A 22,647-nucleotide genomic window follows, 5' to 3' on the forward strand; every position below is an offset into this window, starting at 1 on the left:
GAATTCCAGCTTTGGCTCTGGACTAATCAATTTTAATGCATGGCACATTGGAGGTGATATAATTTTCAGAGAGCTTAAAAGCATGATATTCATGTTATCCATGATATCCATGTTCTCCAGCTGGTGAGTAGTGGCCCCTTGTTAAAAGATACAAAATTATTACTATAGGTATTGTATTTTGTATGTTTTTATTATTTTATTTTGTATAATTTTTATTAATTTGTTTATTATTTCACTTCTTAATCTAATAGAATACACAGACACATAGAAATATGCTAAAACTTAGTAATATTTATTGTGTAATGAAAAAAGAATGATTTTGTACCAAGATGTCTGCAGATGCAAAATAAAATTTATCCCTGTACACAGATATGACATAAATATACATTTTTGGTGAGCATTTATGGCATGATAGGCATCATGAAAAATATTGGGGGTTCAATGACCAAAAATTTGCAGAGCACCTATGTCATTTATTTAAATAAACACAGAAACAAATTAAAAATAGCAACTGTGGCAAATATTAAGGGCTCCATTTCCCATTTCTCAATTGACATTTTCTAAACTATGTATTTGTCCATTTGTTTTTAGTTTTCTCCTATTGCCTCCCTCGACCATATGGCAAGAAATTTGGTCTATTTTATTTACTACTGGATATATTCTGACCTATAACGGTTTATCAATAATATTTATTCAATGAATAAATGACAGTGAATTAAGATGGATTTGAGATATTCAAGGCAATTAGTAAAGGCAACCTTGAGATAACTGAATTCTGAGTTCTGAAGAGTGGGTTGAGATTAGTTAGATGAAAAGGAATTGGAAGAATGTTAGGCAAAGGGAAAAGCTATGTAAAAGCTTTATGTAGAAATAAGCATAGTGAATATAAACCACAATAGAGGGCTAGTACTGGCATGAAGAGAGGAGAAGAAGGTGGTGCTGGAGAGTGTGTAGGTGGGGAGAGATTTTCTCCAAGACCTTTGTGAATAATGCTTAAAAAAACAAAACAAAACAAAACAACAAAAATCTCTCTTAGAGTAATGACCAAAGTCATTAAATATAAGCAATGGACTGAAGTAATCAGATTTGTACTTTAAAACAATATCTGTTGTTAATAATTATTCATAATGAAAACTGTGGACTCTAAGAAACAAACTGAGGGTTTTGGAGTGGACGGGGGTGGGGGGGCTGGGTGAGCCTGGTGGTGGGTTTTATGAAGGACACGTATTGCATGGAACACTGGGTGTGGTGCATAAACAATGAACTTTGGAACACTGAAAAAAATAAAATTAATTTAAATAAAAAAAAAGAAAATGGCTTATAGAAGGAATAGGGATCAAAAATAAACTTTACATGATTATGTTGTTTAAGGTCTGTTAAAGGAGCACGATGAATTAAAGTCAGAAAGAAAAGACAACAGGAGGAAGACAGAAGTGTGGTAGTATAGAGGAAGGCAAGTGATGAGAGTGTTTTTAGGAAAGGAGGCCACAGGGTTCAATGCTACTGAAAGATGAATTGTAGGAGGATAATTAAATATTCACAAGATATAAAGATATGGAGATTATCATTGATTTTAACCAAAAAAAAATTAAATGCCAATGTATCTCTCCTCTCTCTCTCTCTCTTTCTCTTGCACATGCTCTCTCTCTCTTAGGCGCGTGCGTACACACACACACATACACACAAATAAATTCCAAAGCTATTAGATAAGAATGGTAATATGTAATTGAGTCAAGAAAGAAGTATTACTGTTGGCAGCCACATTCAAAAGGCACCTGAAAGGCTTGAAACCTGAATGATAATCCTGAGCTAAAAATGGCAGTTTCAAAAATAATTTATTTTATTGGAATTTAACATTTTGGATTATAAGAACTATATGGATACAGGGGACATATTTTCAGGTCCATGCAAAGTAGGAATTTGGAATTGAGATCCTTTAACAAAAACTAGTCCTTCAAATGGATTGTCCCTATAGAGAAAAAGTAAATAAAAACAAATAAAATCTTTCTCTTGAGAAAAGAGAGACAACAGGGATTTTGCCTTTGTCATTTTTTGACCTTACTCTGAAAATGAACTCTTTGCTGAGAATCAATAACGAGAGTTCAACTCTCATTCATATAAGGAGATTGAATGTTCACTTCTTTTGGAGTCTGGAAAACCCTCAGCCTAGAAGTTCTGTTAAATATGACCAGAAGCACCTTGGGACAACATACAACATCAATACCAATATTTTTTGTAAAAAAATACTTGAATAAAGGTCTCAGAATTTCATAAATTATGCTCACTCAAATATTAGCTTATAACTCCAATTTGCACCACACATCAAAAAACAAACTACCATGAAATAATGCAAAAACAGCACAGCAATTTTAAACTCTCAAGGGCAAATAATAAAGAAATGATTAGATAGAGTATAAACTAATTATGTAAAACATTTAATGAATTGAAAGAAAGAATTAAAAACATGAGAAAGGAATAAAAGGAAAGCAAAATTAAACAGGCAACTTTAAAAAAAGAACTAAAACATAAAAATTTGAAGTATAAATATTTCAATTAAAAACTCAGTAAGATTTCTTCCAATGATTTCAGTTATAGAAAATCTCTATCATCCTTAACAGTTAATATAATAATGGAAGAAATCTCAAAATCAATAAATTTGAAAACATTAAAAATAAAAAAATAAAAATGCAATGCATGTGTTAAAATTATAAATAGCTCAAGAGAGAATGGCTCTTTGGCCTGAAATATATATTATATATATAATATATATATATACATATATATACACACACACATATATATACACACATATATATGCATATACAGACATATACACATATATACATATATAATATAGACTATATAATTATATACTATCATGAAATTTACAAAGAAAAAAATGAAAAAGGAGTACTTATAGATGTGATAAATTTAGAAAGTCTGACATACTTAATTTGACTTCCAAAGAAAGAAATCCAGGAGGTTTTATATAAGTCACATAATATAAGAGTCATTTATTAGAATTTTCTAGAATAGACAAAAGACAGAAATGCTGATTTAGGAAGCACAATAAAGCACTAACATGACAAAAAAAATGCAATCCACGTTTTAACAAACATTGGTAAAGTTTTAAATTTTTCCCAAAGACAAAAAGATACTAAAGGCATCCCAAGTGAAACAAAAATTACCTATAAAGGAAAATAATGATACTAACATCAGACTTGTCTTGAGCACCAACTGAATTTAGAAAATTGTAAAAAAGGTAAAACAGGAGATAATTTAAATAACTATCAATGTAGGATTTTTTTTTTTTATGTAGGTAAAGTGTCATTGAAGAACAAGGGCAAAATTTCAGATAAGTTGTAGAAGCTTATCAGCAATGCATTCTCACTAGGAAGACCTTTAAATCATGTATTTCAGGAAGAAGTAAATTGAATATAGAATAAAAGACATTAATCTAGAAATGAATGGCAAGCAAAATAAAATGATAAACATATAGGAAAGGAAAAAATGTTGAAATAAAACAATATATCTTCAAAGGATTGTTTTGAGGGTTAAATAATAGTTTTAAACTGAAATAAAAAAATAAAGTATTTGAAATGCCACTATAAACATGGTCAACATTTTATAATTTTTATAATATTTTCTTTGACAAAGAAAACATTAATATTTGTTTAGCAACATTAGGTACTTTGTGATGACAGAAAAATATACTAAATTTTTGTTTTGGAGAGTCATATAGATATTGTCTTACTTTAGAATTTATTTATTGTGTTATATATTTAAACACTGAAATGTGCAAATAAATCATTAGATATCAAAAAGCATGTATAGTAAATAGAATATTAACTAATTTAAAATATCAATCAACTTAAAATATCACATTTTAAGTATCAATTTAAAAGACATACATTTAATTATACATATCAATTTAAAAGATATACATTTTATAACAGGGAAAAACAAATCAGTGGTTGTAGAAAGTACAGAATGAGTTAAAAGAAACACATAGGGATTATCAATTTGTAATAAAATACATCTGTATGTGATTTATAATAAATTCATATAGAGACTAAAGATCTAGGGAGATTAAAGGGAAAAAAAAACGTAGAATAAGATACAGATGTAAATTTATTTTAATCTCCAACAAAGTAAATGTAAGAGTTAAAACCATTATTTAGGATGAACTTTTCCATTTATATGAGGAATATATAGCAATGTTACATTCCTTTTTGCATGTAATAACATAATCAAAGATGCATAAAGAAAAAGTTGACAGATGGTAAGCAGAATGTAATAAATCTACCATCATACATGGAGATGTCATTCAACTATTATGAGGTCCAACACCCAAACTTAGTAAAAATATGGACAATTTGAACAATACAGTTAAAAGCTTGCTCTCATGAATATACATTGAACCCTGAATCCCAAAATTTAAAGAGCATATCATTTTTTTAAAGCACACATGAAGTATATTCGTAAAATGGACTTTAAAATAAATATATGGTAGCATAATCAAACTTCAAATAATTGATAACATAGCAAGTTATACAAAATTACCACAATATTATCAAATTATTATTAAAATATAATAAGACAACTATACCTATACATATACCTATACACAACTAATAAGTGAAAGAAGAAAGTATGACATTTAAACATGAACAAGACAATAATGAAAGTATTCCATATTAAAACTGAGCTAAATGCTTATTTATGAAAGATAGAAAAGCTAAAAGTCAATGAATAAGCATTCATCTTAAAACTTAGTGAAAAAAATAAAAAATGAACTCAAATAAAAAGGAAGGAATAACAAAGAAATATAGCCTGCAACAGCTCATTTAAAAAGATATAAAAAGAATAGTAGTTTGCTAACCATTTAACAGTTTTTAATGTGTTTAGTGAAAACACCAAGTACACATGATCTTAGAAGAAATTTATACAAAATATTCAAAGCATAGATAATTCCAATTCTATACAAAGTTTTTAATAATAAAGAAAAAATTTAGCAAGATTGTATTTTTTTCAAATCATTTTTTTAAATTTATTTTCAGCCTAACAGTATTCATTGTTTTTGTGCCACACCCAGTGCTCCATGCAGTCCGTGCCCTCTCTAATACCCAACACCTGGTTCCCCCAACCTCCCACCCCCCCACCTCTTCAAACCCTTCAGATTGTTTTTCAGAGTCCATAATCTCTCATTGTTCACCTCCCCTTCCAATTTCCCCCAACTGCCTTCTCTTAACTCCCCATGTCCTCCATGCTATTTGTTATGCTCCACAATTAAGTGAAATCATATGATAATTGACTCTCTCTGCTTGACTTACTTCACTCAGCATAATCTCAAGATTGTATTTTTAAAATGTTTGAAAGAGAGAGAGAGAGAGAGAGAGAGGAGACACGAGGGAGAGAATGTCAAGCAGACTCTCCACTGAGCATAGAGCTCAATGCAGGGCTCAATCTCAGGACCCCCTGAGATCAGGATCTGAGCCAAAATCTAGAGTTACATATTCAACCAACTAAACCATCAAGGCTCCCCACATGACTGTACTTTAAATTATGGACATGAAGCCATATTTAAAATGGCTTGAATAATGAATGGATGTGGAAATAAAAAGAATAAATATTAAATTTTTTCAAAACCTCCAGGGAAGTAGATGAGGAGGAAAGTAGAAGAGGCAGAAGTAGAAGAGAGGAAAGTAACTTGAGCTGAGGTTTGAATGAGGATTTTTTTTATTCTATGAAAAGACTTAAGTATATTGGAAAGCCAAAGGAGTATATTATTCAACCATAAAAAAGAAGGAAATTTTGCTGTTTCTGAAAACAACATGAATGGATGTTGAGGGCATAGTGCTAAGTGAAAGGAGTCAGACGGAGAAAGATAAATACCATAAGATTCCACTGATATGTGGAATCTAAAAAAACAACACAAAAATCCCCCTCAAACTCATAGAGAACAGTTTGGTAGTTGCCAGAATTGGGGGAATGAAGGGAGGGTAAAATGGATAAAAGGATAGAAAATTCCAGTGATAAAAATAAATAAGACCTAAGGATTTAGTGTACAGTACGGTGGATGAAATAATAATATTTCATTGTATATTTCAAAGTTACTAAGAGAATAGATCTTGAAAGTTCTTACCACAAGAAAGAAAATTCTAGTTATGTGTCATGATAGATGTTATTCGGTGATCATTTCAGAATACATAGAGATATCAAATCATTGTGTTCTTGAAACTAACGTTATGTCAGTGGTACCTCAATTTAAAACAACAACAACAAAGAAATGACAGAGGAAAGACTCAGAGTGGAAAGAGCAGGAGAGTGTTGGGAGTTTTCATATAGTTGAGAGTTTGTGGGTTTGTGAAGTGGGGGTAGAATGATATATTCCTAGATTTATAATAAGTTTCCTGGCTAGCACTGTTGATGACAATCAACAGTGAATCAAATCATCTTGTTTTATAACTTTCTGATGGGCATCCTTTGACATCTGGATTGCAGAAGCAGAGAAAGTCAAATTTTGGATGTGTTATTATAAGCAATAAAATACAAATTCTTTAAAAATTTTGCAAAATATCATATCACCATTATGCAATTTTTTTTAGTCAACAAATTATCTTACCTTGAGTAGTCTAAGATTATGTTAGAAAAATTCCGAGAACACTTTTACTTCAGTAAAAGCATCCTCAGACTCCTCTGCAAACGACATTATAATCTTCTTTTTTTAGTTAATCTATTTTTTCATGAATATAATTGACACACATCGTCCTATTAGTTTCAGGTGCACATCATCATGCTTTGGTATTTTTTAACATTGTAAAATGATTCCCACAAAGACTAATTACCATTTGTCACCATACAGAGTTATTACAATATTATTGACTATATATTACCAGTGTTGTATATTATACCCCCATGACTTATTTATTTTATAATTAGAAGATTGTAGCTTTAAATCCACTTCAATTATTTTGCCCACCTCAACCCTTCACTTCTCTGGTAACCAACAATTTATTTCTTGTATCTTTGAGTCTGTTTCTGTTTTGTTTGTTCATTTGTTTTGTTTTTCAGGTTCTCCCTGTTAAGTGAAATAATAAGGTATTTGTCTTTCTATTTCTGATATATTTCACTTAGCATAATACCCTTTAGAGCCATCCATGATGTTGCAAATGCCAAGATTTCATTCCTTTTTTATGACTGAGTAATATTCTACTGTGTATGTGTTCCACATCTCTATCCATTCACTTATATATGGACACTGAGGTTGCTTCTGGATCTTAGCTATTTTAAATAAAGCTGCAATAAATACAGGGGTGCATTTTTTCTTCAAATTGGTGTTTTATATTCTTCAGATAAAACCCAGAGTGGAAATGCTGGATTGCATAATAGTGTTTTTAAATTTTGAAGAATTTCTATACTATATTCCCTAGTAACTACACCAATTTTTATTCCACCAACAGTGCTGGAGGGTTCCCTTTTTTCCACATCCTCACCTGTGCTTTTTGTCTTTTTGATAATAGTCAATCTGACCGGTATGAGGTGATGTCTCATTGTGGTTTTGTGTTTCTCTGAGGATTTGTGATTTTAAGCATCTTTTCAGGTACCTGTTGGCCATTTGTATGACTTTGAAAAAATTACTTTTCAAGATCTCTGCCTATTTTTTAAACCATTTTTTGTTGTTTTGATATTAAGTTGTGTAAGTTCTTTATGTATCTTGGATATTGACCCCTTATAGAATGGATGATTTGCAAATATTTTTCTTCATTTGTCCAATTGCATTTTTTTTGTTGAAGGTATTCTTTGCTGTGCAAAATCTTTTTAGTTTATTGTATACCCTCTTGTTTATTTTAGATTTCATTGCCCTTGCCTTAAAAGACTGATCAAAAAAAAAAAAAAGAAAGAAAGAAAGAAAAGAAAAGAAAATTATTTCTTAAGGTGATGACAAGAGCTTCATGCCTATGTTTTCTTCCATGAGTTTTATATTTTCATGTCTTACATCTAAGTCTTTTATACATTCTGAATTTATTTTTGTATATAGTATAGGGAAGTGGTCCAATTTTATCTTTTGCATGTATTTGTTCAGCTTTCTCAACACCATTTATTCAAGAGACGGTCTTCTCCCCATTGTATATTCTTTTTCATAGATCAATTGACTATATATGTCTGGGTTTCTTTCTGGGCTCTCTAATATATACCATTGATCTATGTATCTGTTTTTGTGCCAGTACCATACTGTCTTGATTACTATAGATTTATATTTTGAAATCAGGGAAGGTGATACCTCCAGTTTTGTTCTTTTTTACAATTGCTTTAGCTATTTGACATCTTTCATGGTTCCATGAACATTTTAGGAATCTTTGTTCTAGATTTGTCAAAAATGCCATTGTGGGAGCACCTGGGTGGCTCAGTGGGTTAAGCCTCTGCCTTCAGCTCAAGTCATGATCTTAGGGTCCTGGGATCGAGTCCCGCATCGGGCTTTCTGCTCTGCAGGGAGCCTGCTTCCTCCTCTCTCTCTCTCTCTCTGCTTGCCTCTCTGCCCACTTGTGATCTCTCTCTGTCAAATAAATAAAATTTAAAAAAAATGCCATTGTGTTTTGATGGGGATTGCACTAAATCTGTGTATTGCTGTGGTTAGTATGGAAATTTCAACAGTATTATTCCAATCCATGAAGACAGAATATATTTTAATTTATTTGTTTTTATCCTCAATTTATTTAATCAATGTTATATAGTTTTCAGAGTATAGATTTTTTATCTCCTTGGTTAATTTATTCCAAAATTGGTTTTGTTACTATCATTGAAGCAATTACAAGTGAGATTTTTACATTAATTTCTCTTTCTGATAGCTTTTATTAGTTTATAGAAGCATAACCATTTTCTGTCTGTTATTTTATATCCTAGGAATTGCAAAATTTACTTATTAGTTCTAACAGGTTTTTTGGTGGTCTTCAGGATTTTCTATGTATATTATGTCATCTGTAAATAGTGATACTTTTATTTCTTCCTTCTGGATTTGGATGTCTTTTATTTATTTTTCTTACCTAACTGCTCTGTGTAGTACTTTCATGGCTCTGTTGAATAAAAACAATGACAATGGTTATCTTTGTCTTGTTTCTGATATTAGAGGAAAAATTTTTATTTTTTCATTATTGGATATGATGTGAGTTGTGAGTTTGTCATAGTGCTCAGGTACATTCTTTCTATATACACTTTATTGAGAGTTTTTAAATCATAAATATATTTTGAATTTTGTCAAATACTTCTGCATGATTGTATGATTTTTTTTATCCTTTTGTTGATGTGATGTATCAAGTCGATGACTTTGAACCTATTGAATTGTCCTTGCATACCTGGGATAAATAAACCTTACTTGATTGTGGGTTTTAAGCCTTTTAATGTATTATTGAATTTGCTTTGCTAATATTTTGTTGAAAATTTTTGTATCTATGTTCGTTGGGAATATTGATGTGTATTTTGTTTTAAAGATTTTATTTATTTATTTGACAGGCAGAGATCACAAGTAGGCAGAGAGGCAGGCAGATAGAGAGAGAGGTGGAAGCAGGCTCCCTGCTGAGCAGAGAGCCCGATGCGATACTCGATCCCAGAACCTTGGGATCATGACCTGAGCCGAAGGCAGAGGCTTTAACCCACTGAGACACCCAGGTGCCCCTGTAATTTTTTTTTTTTTTTAAAAGCAGGACCTTTGGTCTGCTTTCAATGTAATGCTGGCCATGTAAAATAATATTGGAAACAGCTTTCCCTGTAGTTTTTTGAAATAACTTGAGAAAGCTAGACAGTAACTATTCTATAAATGTTTGGTAGAATTCACCTGTGAAGTTGTTTGGTGCTGGACTTTTGTGTTTTGTGAGTTTCTAAATTACTGATTTAATTCCATTATTTGTAGTCACTCTATTTGGATTTTCTATTTCTTTGTGATTCAGTCATGGAAGTTAGAGTATTTCAAGGAATTTATCCATTTCTTTTAGGTTTTCTTATTGATTTATTACCACATGTAACAATTCCTTATCATCTTTTTATTTCTGTCGTGTCAGTTATAATTTCTCTTTTGTTTCTAATATAATTTTTTGGACCCTCTCTCCTTTTATCTTGATGAGTCTGGTTAGAGGTTTACTGATTTTGTTTGTTTTCTCAAAGAACCAAGTTTTAGCTGTATTGGTCTTTTCTATTGCTTTTTTTAGTCTCTATATTTATTTTTTCTATGATATTATTTCCTCCACTAATTTTGGGTTTTGTTTGCTTTTCTTTTTCTTCTTCTTTTCAGTATAGAGTTAGATTGTTTATTTGGGATTTTTTTATAAGGTAGTCTTGTATTGCTGTGAACTGTCCTCTTAAAACTGCTTTTGCTGCATTCATGGATTTTGTATTTCCATTTTCATTTGTCTCAAAGTGTTTTTTTTTTTTTTAAATTTCCTCTTTGATTTCTTATTGACTCATTGGTTCCTCAGTAATATGTTGTTCAGCCTGCACATGTTTGTGTGCCTTTTCCCCCTAGTTTTCTTCTTGTGATTGATTTCTAGTTCCATAGTATTGTTGTGGGAAAAGATGTTTGATATGATTTCAGTCTTCTTGAATTTACTTACTTGTTTTGTGGTCTAATATGTGACATATCCTGGAGAATATTTCAAGTACACTAGTTTTTTTTTTTTAAGTGTATTCTGGGGTTTTTGGATAAAAATTTCTGTATCTCTATACATCCATATAATATAAACTAATCTTCACTCTCACTGGTTAGTAATAATGATAGCTTGGATGGTTACAGTAAATTGAGAGAAACAAAAAATTTGTACATGGAAAGATAAAGCTTTTTAGCCAAATACATGTGTGTTGAAGCTAAACTAAAGCATATCTAGTCAGAACAATATTCACTGGGATCTAGAAAAAAGAGAATCTGAAAATCACTGGCTCCATGTTTTCCTTTACTTATCTTGTATTTCCCTTTACTACTTTCAAGTATGTGGGAAAGAGTGAAAAAGAGTCTAGTCTTGTGTTAGCTTTGTTTAAGAGAAAAAAGGTGAAGAATTTGCATCTGCATTTGGGGATTCAAAAATTGAGGAAAGCCTGACCACTATAGCAAGATAATTTTAAGACTTTCCAAGGTGGTCAGCATAGACATCTTATACAACAGCAGTTCAAAGCAGAAGTATTAGAAAGAAATCTTATTGGAATATAAATTTGTTCTACGGACTCATATTTCAAATACTTTGAATTTACTCAAATGCCATGTGTCTCCAGCAGAATAAAATGCCTACTTCTGTAAAAGCACCCTCCTTTGTTAAACAACTTATTAGGCTGCTATTCTCTCTCTTTCTCTTTCTAATCATCCATCCAATCTGTCAATTCCTGTTAGAATTTATAGTTCCTACAAAGCAGCATTGTCTTCCACTTATCTTTATTTCCTCAGTATCTTGCAGAATTCCAAACACATACAGGCACCTGGGCAGCTGAGTTGGTTAAGCATCCAACTCTTGATTTTGGCTCAGGTCATCATCTCAGGGTCATGGGATCAAGCCCTGTTTCGGGCTCCATGTAGCATGGAGTCTGCTTGAGACTCTCCTTCTGCCTCTATCCCTCTCTCTCTTTGTCTCAAAATCAATCAATGAATCAATCAATCAATTCAAACATATAGTAGATTGTTTATAATGCCCACAAACTCAGTAGAATAACAATTTTATAGGGCTCCACCTTCTTTCACCCTATCATAAATCTGCTTGAGATCCTTATCTAATGGACCTTCCACAGTGGCAATGGTCCTTTGCCTGGCTTCTATTTTCTTAAGCTATCTGAACTTTTGGCTAATTGGCCCTGTGAAATATAACGTCCTACTGACATCAGGAACCAATTCATTCTCTTATTATACTTTTTTTGTTTGTTCGTTTTTTACCCCTCTAGATGTATAACACAGCACAGTGAATCCTAGCATCTAAGATACAACCTAAATTGGAATTCTTTACTTCTTGATGTCATCTTCCTTTGTTCTGCATGATCTGTTTTATTTATTAACAACTTTAGGCCTTTTTTGCAGCACATACATGATTTCCCTTTAGGGCTTGAGGATTTGAACATGTTACTTTCTTATTCAAAATTTGTTTTCAATTATTTCTATCCTTCAAAGACTGGTTTAACTCCCATCTAATTGATGCAATACTCTATGTTCAATTCAATCTACTGGGTTCAATTATTTCTCAGAATTCCTTTATTTTACCTAAACTGATACTTTAAAAAATTATATTTATCATACAATGCCTTGTATTCTTAGTTAATTTTCACCTATCTTTGCCATATTATTAGATTGTACCAGGGCATAATAGTTACCATGATGCCTTGAATAAACTACCTAGTTTTACTTAGCAAAATTCAGTATGTATTAAAGATATATTGATTTTTTTCATTAATAGGTCGTCTTTTTATTCAAAATGTATTTTCCAATGGAAAATATTAATTAGATTATAAAAAACATGTATTAATCTAATTTAAATTAAACAGATAATTTATCTTCTGTATACAGTTACACCACATTTACAAAGTTTGCAATTTTATTTATATTGTTAAGTTCCTAAGGAATACACAATTATTTTGCGTATGGTCAAGCACTTAGGAAAAAGATTACGGAAGGTTTTTAATGATGATAATGCAGTTGTGATGAAATAATAAACATGTATATTTAGCTCTGAGAATGATAGTATTGACTGAATAGTAAATGAACTGCCTATATTATGTTTCAGGTATGGACTTATATATTAGCCCAAATGCACATGGAGAGAATGCTCTGTATTGAAGACTGGGCAATAAGTCTACTAACCCCCAGACTCATCAAACAGTGATAAAGTTTTTCTCTCTGGTTGGAGAGAAAAACAGAATTCCTAGCCTTAATGCTCTTTCTTTAGAATAAAATGTGCACTAATAGGATGCATTGAGCTACTGACACTTACTGTGAAGAGTCTCTATCCTTTCAAATGCAAATATTTCAGAATCTGTCAGGTTACCAGCACATGGATTTTAAAACCAAGTCATTCTTCACTGTAGGCTTGCATAATTGTACACTTGGGACATTATATATTTATACATATAATGGGTACAATTCAAGCAGCTGCATGTTGAAATTAATGGAAGATCTGTCTATTAAGGGAATGTGAAACACATATACACGTGTGTGTATATATGCATATATATAATTTTTTAATTTTCTTTCTTTCCTTAATTCCTGATTGGCCTCATTCCATATTTTCCCTCCATAACCTGAATTCCTTGAGTTTAGATCATGAAATCAGGAGTCAGACACTCAACCAATTGAACCACCCAGGTGCCCCTAATTTTTCATTTTTAATTCTTTTTTTTTTTTAAGGGAGTAGGAGAGATTGAGAATTATACACATGTATCTGAAACTACAAATCTTACAATTGTAACTAGGGTGAAAATTCTTTTTGTTATAACTATTGCTATTTAATATACCACTAAGGAGAATAGATTTTAGAATAAAAAACTTTGTTTTAATCCCCATTCCAGTGATTACTAGATACTTGTCTTTGCACAGGTTACTTAATTCCTGTGAGGCTCAATTTCCTCACCTCTAAAGTGACACCTTTTCTTTTTTTTTTTTTTTAAAGATTTTATTTATTTATTTGACAGAGATAGAGATCACAAGTAGGCAGAGAGGCAGGCAAAGAGAGGGGGAAGCAGGTTCCTCACTGAGCAGAAAGCCCAATGCGGGGCTCGACCCCAGGACCCTGAGATCATGACCTGAGCTGAAGGCAGAAATTTAACCCACTGAGCCACCCAGGTGTCCCCCCAAAATAACACCTTTTTTTTTGCTACGAATTTGTCACATGCTAAGTTCTCAAGAAGTTAGTTAAATTCTTTTAATTTTGTTATTTTCTCATGACATCTTGTCTGAGATTATTAAAAATGCAATGTTTGATGAATAATGCATAATGAATTTTCCTATAGGTTCATTATGGGATTATCCCTAGAGAATTACCTACCAGCCATACTCCCTTAAGAAGTACACAATGGTGGGGCACCTGGGTGGCTCAGTGGGTTAAAGCCTCTGTCTTCAGCTCAGGTCATGATCCCAGCATCCTGGGATTGAGCCCCGCATAGGGGCTCTGCCTGCCTCTCTGCCTGCTTGTGATCTCTGTCTGTCAAATAAATAAATAAAATCTTAAAAAAAAAAAAAAAAAGAAGTACACAAAGCTATCTTCATCCTTTATTATGGAAGCAACTCTGAATCTATGGTTTTCTAAATACAGCACATCAAATTTGAACATTTTTGATTAGCCCAATAAATTTTTAGTCAATTCAGAAAGTCTATTATCCTTTTTTGAGGTCCTAAGTTCCTGAGGGACCACCTAATAAATAGCATCTCTTTCCCTCACCTTGGTTCTGAGCAATTTGATAAATAAAACAAAGGAGTGTCATAGAGTCTCATACATCACCTTCACTATTGATATGTTTGGGTAAGAGGACACAACTAAGTGTAAGAGATAGATGGGCCTTATATATGACTTTTGGATTTAGAGAGATTTGCTGGGCCAATTCTAGGTGTTGCTGACCTGGGACAGCTTCTTACTGTGAGAATGGTGGTTGGGGAACATGTGTTTCCTTTAGGGGCGTTGGTGGGGGGGAGAAAAGTAGAAGTATTAAATAAGTAGAGAGAGATTTGGGGAGAAAATCCTTCATGGAAACTTGGGATGCAGTAAAACTTACTATCTAACAACAAGTTGATTATTTTCAATCAGACTAAGAATAAAGATATGATTCTCTCTCCTTAGTACCCTTGGTGCTTTTTAATGGCCCAAAAAATTCTCATTAATGAGATATGGTACTCCTGCCTGACTCTATGATTTTTCTGGTTCTCTGATTTCACAGTCTTATTTCATGTTTGTTGCTAATGTTACTTTGACTTTTCTTTCATGATTTTTTTTAGTCCTTATTTTCTAGCTTTGGAGATGCTTGGAGATATTAGTGGTAAAGTAAAGAGAGCCCTAAATCTTGAAGTAAGAAATTATGGAATGGAATTCTTCAATTGTTAGCTATGTGACTTTGGAAAATTCACATTACTGAAGCCTGTCAATATATAAAATGACAATTATGCAAAAATTAACAGTTGTGGAGATGGAACTGTGAAATCTTTTTATTAAGTAGTCGTGTGCAAATGTGGAACTCCTGGTGGAAAAGAGGGATGATGGATATATTAGACTCTGGTTTCCTAGGGTCTTTTTTGAAAGTTTTTTTTTTTTAACAGTTATGAAGGTATAATTTATATACAATAACTGCACATAATTAATGTACACAAATTGATAAACTGATAAGTCTGCATATATGCAAATAACATGATGCCATCACCAGAATCCAAGTAATAGATACATTCAACAGTTTCCCAAGTTTCTTTGTGCGTGTGTTTTTTGTTTTTGTTTTTGTTTTTCTTTATTAGGTTTTATTGCTGGTTTTGTTTTGTTGTAAGAAACTTTAACATAAGGTTTTACTTTTAACAAATTTTGAAATACACAATACTGTGTTGTTAACTATAACCACTATGTTGTACAGCAGATTTCTTGAATTTATTCATTTTGCAAAACAAAGTTTATAACTATTGAACAACAGTTTCCCATATCTCATAACCCCAGGCCTGGCAATTACCATTCTGTTCTCTGTTTTTATACATTTGACTATATTAGATAACTCATAAAAGTGGAACCACGCAGGTCCCCCTGGGTGGCTTAGTCGATTGAGCAGCTGACTCTTGATTTCAGCTCAGGTCATGATCTTGGGATCATGTGGGGATCAAGCCCCACATCAGGCTCTGTCCTCAGAAGGGAGTCTGCTTGAGGATTCTCTCTCTCCCTCTTCCTCTGTCCCTTCCCCCCTTATGCTCTCGTTCCCTTAAATATACTCATCTTTTAAAAGAAAATGGAATCATGCTGTATTTATTCTTCTGTGACTGTCTTATTTCATTAGGCATCATGTCCTCCAAGTTCATCTATGTTACAAATGGCAGAATATCCTTTTTAAAAGAGTGAATAATATTCCTTTGCATGTATAAACCACATTTTCTTTATCCATTCATCCGCCAGTGAACACTTAGGTTGTATCCACATTGTGGCTATTGTGAATAATACTGTAATGAACAGAGTAGTGCAAATGGCTTTGAGATCCTGATTCAGTTCTTTTGGATATATACCTAGAAGTGGGATTGCTATATCATATGGTATTCCTATTTTGAATTTTTGAGGAATCTCCATACTGCTTTCTACAGTGGCTGTACTAATTTGTATGTCCACTAACACTGTACAAATGTTCCACGTACTCTGCATACTCTCCAGCATTCTTCATGTTTCTTGCAGAGGGCTGGTGACATACTGAGTGACTTAAAGGAGCAGCGGGCTTTTATGCATAATTTTTCTTTTTGCTGTATCTAAAATACTCTTTTTTCTCCAGTTAAGGGCAAATGATCATATGTAGAAAAACAAGCAGCAGCTCTGATTCAAGCTTCATTCTACAGAGATTCTAACTTCTACCACTTGTTTTTTATAGCTTACTAAGGGTCAGTTGAACTTCTATAGAACATCAGTTTTTGTACATTTTATCAAATTTATTTAGGAAATACGGCAATCACAGTATTTTTATAATTTTGAATTTGATTCCCCTTTTTTCTAGATGATAGTATGTGGGTTGAATATTGTAGTGATAAGAATCTTTTCATCTCAAATTCCCTAAAACTATCATGTGTCTTTGAAATAGTTTTTCCTGCTTTCTCTCTAGGTATTTGAAATTTTATTCTTTTTAATTTCTGCCATCTAAAAACTGATGGGATTTCTTTTCTCTGAAATTGTCTGTTTAGCCCACTCTTGATTCAAGAGCATACTCCACTGAAATTTCTTCAGTGAGAGTTTAGAAAGAGACTATTATTTTTGTGGAACCATAGCAATACTATTTCACTATCTTTCCCTTGCCATTATCTTATCTTGTTAGGGGGAAAAAAAAGCCCCTGGTAGCCACTGGATATGATAGGAATATTTAAAAAATTTAGTCTCTGTATTATATCACTATATCACAAGATTCACATTTATACTGAGAGCTCAGTTTCTATGAACAGATCCAAGAAGTTACTCAAATGTTCCTAAGTAGTATTACTCACTATTGAATTAGGTTATAAGGTACAGTAATATGTGTTTATAGGAGTGTCTAGGTAAAAAAGAAAAAATTGTGTGTGTGTGTATGTAATATATATGTAAATATATATAAGTATATAAATTTATGTATATAAATATATACAGTTCATACATAGTTATATGTACATATAACAGGTATATATGTATATATATTATATAATTATATAACTATATGTAAAACTATATATAAAAGGGTTAACATATATAATTGTTTAAATGCTTCCATTTCCCTAAAACTCATATGTTAAATCTATCAACCCTCGAGTGGCTATACAGGCATACCTCAAGACATATTGGAGGTCTGGTTCCAGACCACCACCATAAAGCAAATACTTCAATAAAGTAAGTCAAATGGATTTTTTTATTTCTTAGTGTATATAAAAATAGTGTTCACACTGAAGTATAGTCCATTAAGTGTGCAATATTATGTCTAAAAATCAATGTATATACCTTAATTTAAAAATACTTTACAAAATACTTTATTGATATAAAATGTTAGCCATTCTCTGAGCTTTCAGCAAGTCATAATATTTTTCCTGGTGGAGGGTATTGCTCAATGTTAATGGCTGCTGACTGCTCAGGACAGTGGTTTCTCAAGGTTAGGGTGGCTATGACAATTTCTTAAAATAAGACAACAGTGGAGTTTGCTTCATCTACTGACTCTTCCTTTCAAGAATGATTTATTTGTAGCATCCAATGCTGTTTGATAGCATTTTACCTACAGAACTTATTTCACAATTGAAGCCAAGCTTCTCAAACCCTGCCCCTGCTTAATCAACTAAGCTTATCTAATATTCTAAATCTTTCATTGTCATTCAATAATCTTTTTATCATCATCATCAAGGATAGATGCCAAGTGAAGAAACCACTTTCTTTGTTCACGTATAAGAAATACATCTTCATTCATTCAAGTTTGAACGTGAACTTAAAGTGATTCAGTCATATCTTCAGGCTCTACTTCTAATTCTAGTTCTTGCTCTATCACATTTCTGGTTATTTCCTCCACTGAAAGCTTGAGCCCCTCAATTCATCCATGATTATTGGAATCAGTATCTTCCATAATCTTGTTAGTGTTGATATTTTGACCTCTTATTGTGAATCACAAATATTCTTAGTAGCATCTAGAATGATGAATCTTTCCAGGTTTTCAGTTTACATTGCCCAGATCCATTAGAGGAATCACTGTGGCAGCTATAGCTTTTCAAAATGTACTTATTAAATAATAAAACTTGAAAATTGACATGCTTCCTTGATTAATGGACTTGAGGATGGATGTTGTGTTACTTGGTATGAAAATAACATTAATTTCATCATATACCTCCATCAGAGCTCTTGGGTGACTAAGTACATTGTCAATTAGCAGTTACATTTTTAAAGGATTTTTTTTTTCCCCCCTGAGTAGCAGGTCTCAACAGTGGGCCTAAAATATTCAGTAAACCACATTGTAAATAGATGTGTTGTCACCCAGGATTTACTGTTCCATTTATAAAGAAAAGGGTATATTTAGCATCATTCTCCAGGGCCTTGGGATTTTTGGAATGGTAAATGAGCATTGGCTTCAGCTCTAGGTCACTAGATGCATTAGCCCCTAACAGGAGAGTCAAATTGATGTTTGAAACCAGGCATCGACTTCTCCTCTCCAGTTATGAAAGTCCTAGATGGACTCTTCTTCAAATAGAAAGCTGCTTTGTTTACATTGACAAGTCCTTTGTTTTGTGTGGTCACCTTCATGAAATATTTCAGCTAGATCATCTTCCGGATAACTTGCTACAACTTCTACATTAGGGCTTGATGTTTCCCTTGCACTCTGATGTTACAGGTTTTGTTGTTGTTGTTGTTGTTGTTGTTTATTTGTTTGTTTGTTTTTCCCCCTTAAACCTCATGAACCAAATGTTGCTAGTTTCAAACTTCTCTTCCTCACCTCTCTATTGAAGAAAGTTACAGCCTTTCTCTGGTTTAGACTTTGGCTTAAGGGGATGTTGTGACTGGTTTGTTCTTCCATGTAAGCCACTAAAACTTTCTCCATCTTAGTAATGAGGCTCCTTCACTTTCTTATCATTTATGTATCTCTAGAGCAATACTTTTAATTTCCTTAAATATATTTTTCATTGCATTCATAACTTGGTTAATGGTTTGGCACAGAAGATTTTGGTATGTCTACTCTTTTGACATTCCTTCCTCACTAAGATTAATAGATTTTAGGTTTTGATTTATTTATTTATTTTTAAGATTTTATGTATTTATTTGAGAGAGAGAATGAGAGAAAGAGAGCACAAGAAGGGGGAGGGTCAGAGGGAGAAGCAGACTTCCCACTGAACAGGGAGCCCCATGAAGGACTCCATCTGGCACTCCAGGATCATGACCTAAGCCAAAGACAATTGCTTGACCAACTGAGCCACCCAGGCACCCTAGGTTTGTTTTTTTTTTTTTTTTTTGATAGGCACCCTAGGTTTTGATTTAAAGTGAGAGTTGTGGGATGCTTCCTTTCACTTGAACACTTAGAGGGCATTATGGAGTTATTAACTGGCCTAATTTCAATATGGCTGTGTCTTAGGGAATAGGGAGGCCTGAGGAGAAAAGATAGAAGGGGAAACTTCCAATCAGTGGAAAAGTGGGAACACACACAAAGTTTATTAAGCTTGTTGTCTTATGTGGGCATTTTTTATGGTACCCTGAAACAATTATAATAGTAATATCAATGAAAAATTTGATATGGTGAGAGAATTAAGACAAAGAAACACAAAATATGACATAGAGACAAGTGAGCAAATGCTTTTGGAAAACGGTGTTGAAAGATTTACTCAATATTGGGTTGCCACAAATCTTCAGTTTGTAAAACACAGTACCTGCAAAGCACAATAAAGCAAAATACAATAAAATGAGGTATGCCTTATTTGGAGATTGGACCTGGTCCTATAGGATTAGTATCCTGATGAGAAGAGACACCAGTTTGCTCACTCGCTCACTCTTTTTCTCTCCCCACAATATATGCATAAAGAAGAAGTTGTGTGCATCCAGTGAGAAGGCAACCACCTATAAGCCAGAAGGGGCTTCAGAATGAAACCTCTCTTGCTGGAAACTTGATCTTAGATATACCAGCTTCCAGAACTGAAAAATACATTTCTTCTTTTTTTAAAGATTTTATTCAAATTCCAGTTAGTTAACATACAGTGTAATATTAGTTTCAGGTGTACTGTATAGTAATTCAACACTTCCATACATTACCTGGTGCTCATCACAAGTGCACTTCTTAATCCCCATTACCTATTTCACCTATCCCGGACCCACTGTGAAAAAATAAATTTCTGTTGTTTAAGCCACCCAGTCTGTTGGTGATATTTTGTTATGGCAGCCTGAGTAGACTAATACAATATACTCTATACTCATATGCATACATATACATACACACACATACACATATCCAGAATTTTCAAATATTCAAAATGTTATATTTCAAGGCATATCATCAGAAAGTAATTCTCCCTTATCCACACCCACATTCTATTTTCTTACCTAGAGGCAATGACCAATCTTGTAAGTCTTTTTTATATTCTTTTAGCGACTTCTGAAGTATCTTTTCTTTTTTAAATTGTTTCCATTATAAAATTAAATGATGTCAATTAGTATTTTCAGAGTGATACCAAATTCCAAGGGAGGAAATTCAGAGACCTTTAGAATAACATTGATGAAAACAGTAAGTTTATTTTCATAATGAAATTAAGGCTACAAAAGTCATGGTATTATACTCACAGAGGAAATTTAAACACATCATTCAATTAAGTTCAGTATCAATTATATTTTGATTTAGGTTGAGAGAAATGCCAGTGAATTTAAGCAGGTTGGGGGGGCACCTGGCTGGTGTGTCCAGTGTCCAGAGAGCTCAGTCAGTAGAACACATGACTTTTGATCTGGAGGTTATAAGTTTGAGCCCCACATTGAGTGTAGAGATTATTTTTTTGAAAAATCTTTAAAATAATAGGTTGGAATGAATTCCCTGAATGCTTTTTCTCAAGTCCCAAAGAAGGAATAGTCAACACTTGATTATCTCTAGAGGATGATTGGAATGCATATTTTATAGCAAAAAGAAAAAGTAAAATCATCTATATTTAGTTTTAGAAAGTAATCAGAGATCAACCCAGAATATTCCATCTTTATACATTAAGTATTATGTTGTGCTTTGGTCTATGTAGACTAACATAATTAGTGGACAAGAACTGTTATGTTTCTCAGAATAAATATTCAGTGTCATAGTTTAATTATACTATCCCCTTGCAACTTAATAAAGCTTCAAATATAAAACATAAGCAATACTAGTTAGGAAGTTGAAAAGAGGTCAAATAAAAGGAGTGAGAACAGAAAGTGGTGATTTAAGGAAATTCTGATCTAATTTCAAGTACTGTGCCAGTTGCAGAACCAGCTCCTCTCTATTTGTAGAGGGGCATATATTAAACAAATTATAATATAGTAATTATATATTGTTTGATAAACTGAAGTGGAAAAAAAGGAGAAACAGTGGGCAGTTGTTCATTCTAAACCATAATTGAACAGTGTTCTCAGACAGAAGTAGGGAAATACATCTGTGTTCTAAAACCCTCTCTTCACCAGGAAGTTGGTAGTAGGCAACAAAAGGGAGATAGTGACTCCAAGACTGGTATATGGGCATAGAAATGAGATAGAAATTTCTGTGTAAATAGATGTCTAAATAGATAAACTGATCTTGTAACCTAGTGATAGTTTCCCAGAAATATAAAGATAAATACAGGTAGAGTTCTTGATTTCATATAAGTACTTTATTATTAATTTGAAATCCTGCCTAAGTATTTATAACACTCTACTAACAAGAAATTTTAAAAATATAAATATAGACCAGCTTAAAACAAAACAAAACAAAAACAGGTCAATTAAGTGAACAAACCCCAGGGTTAGAACCCATTCATGCTGGCTTCCAGTCATGACTACACTAACTTGAACAGCTGTGGATTCCTAAACAAGTGCCTTAATCCTTCTTTGTCTAAATTTTTCCATCTGTGAGAATGACATACTTACACCTGTCCGTATCTAATTTGCTAATCTTAAGTGGCTCCTACAGTCTGATGGAGTCAATTTTCTCAGCATAGGATGTGGTGCATGAAATTGTTTAGTTTGGTATTTTGAGGTTTAACCATTTGAATATTTTAGCACTTTAATGATAAGATTTAAAAATATTTCCACTATTTTCTTTTTACTATACAGTATTAAAATTTCAGTTAGTTACTAAACTTATCAGTTAGAGATCATCGCTTCCTTTGTACTTAACCTGTCACCTTCAAGTACAGAACCTATAAAACTCATAGATTTTTATGGTTCAGCTGGATACTTCAAAAGGCAAAGTCATACATTGACATAGATTTAATTATGTTTTCATAGAATTTAAAAATTAGATTGAGGGATATCTATGTAAACATCTTATTTTTGC

The sequence above is a fragment of the Lontra canadensis genome, unplaced genomic scaffold (genome assembly GCF_010015895.1).
Source record: "Lontra canadensis isolate GAN:19392208 unplaced genomic scaffold, GSC_riverotter_1.0 scaffold1, whole genome shotgun sequence".
Classification (NCBI taxonomy): domain Eukaryota; kingdom Metazoa; phylum Chordata; class Mammalia; order Carnivora; family Mustelidae; genus Lontra; species Lontra canadensis.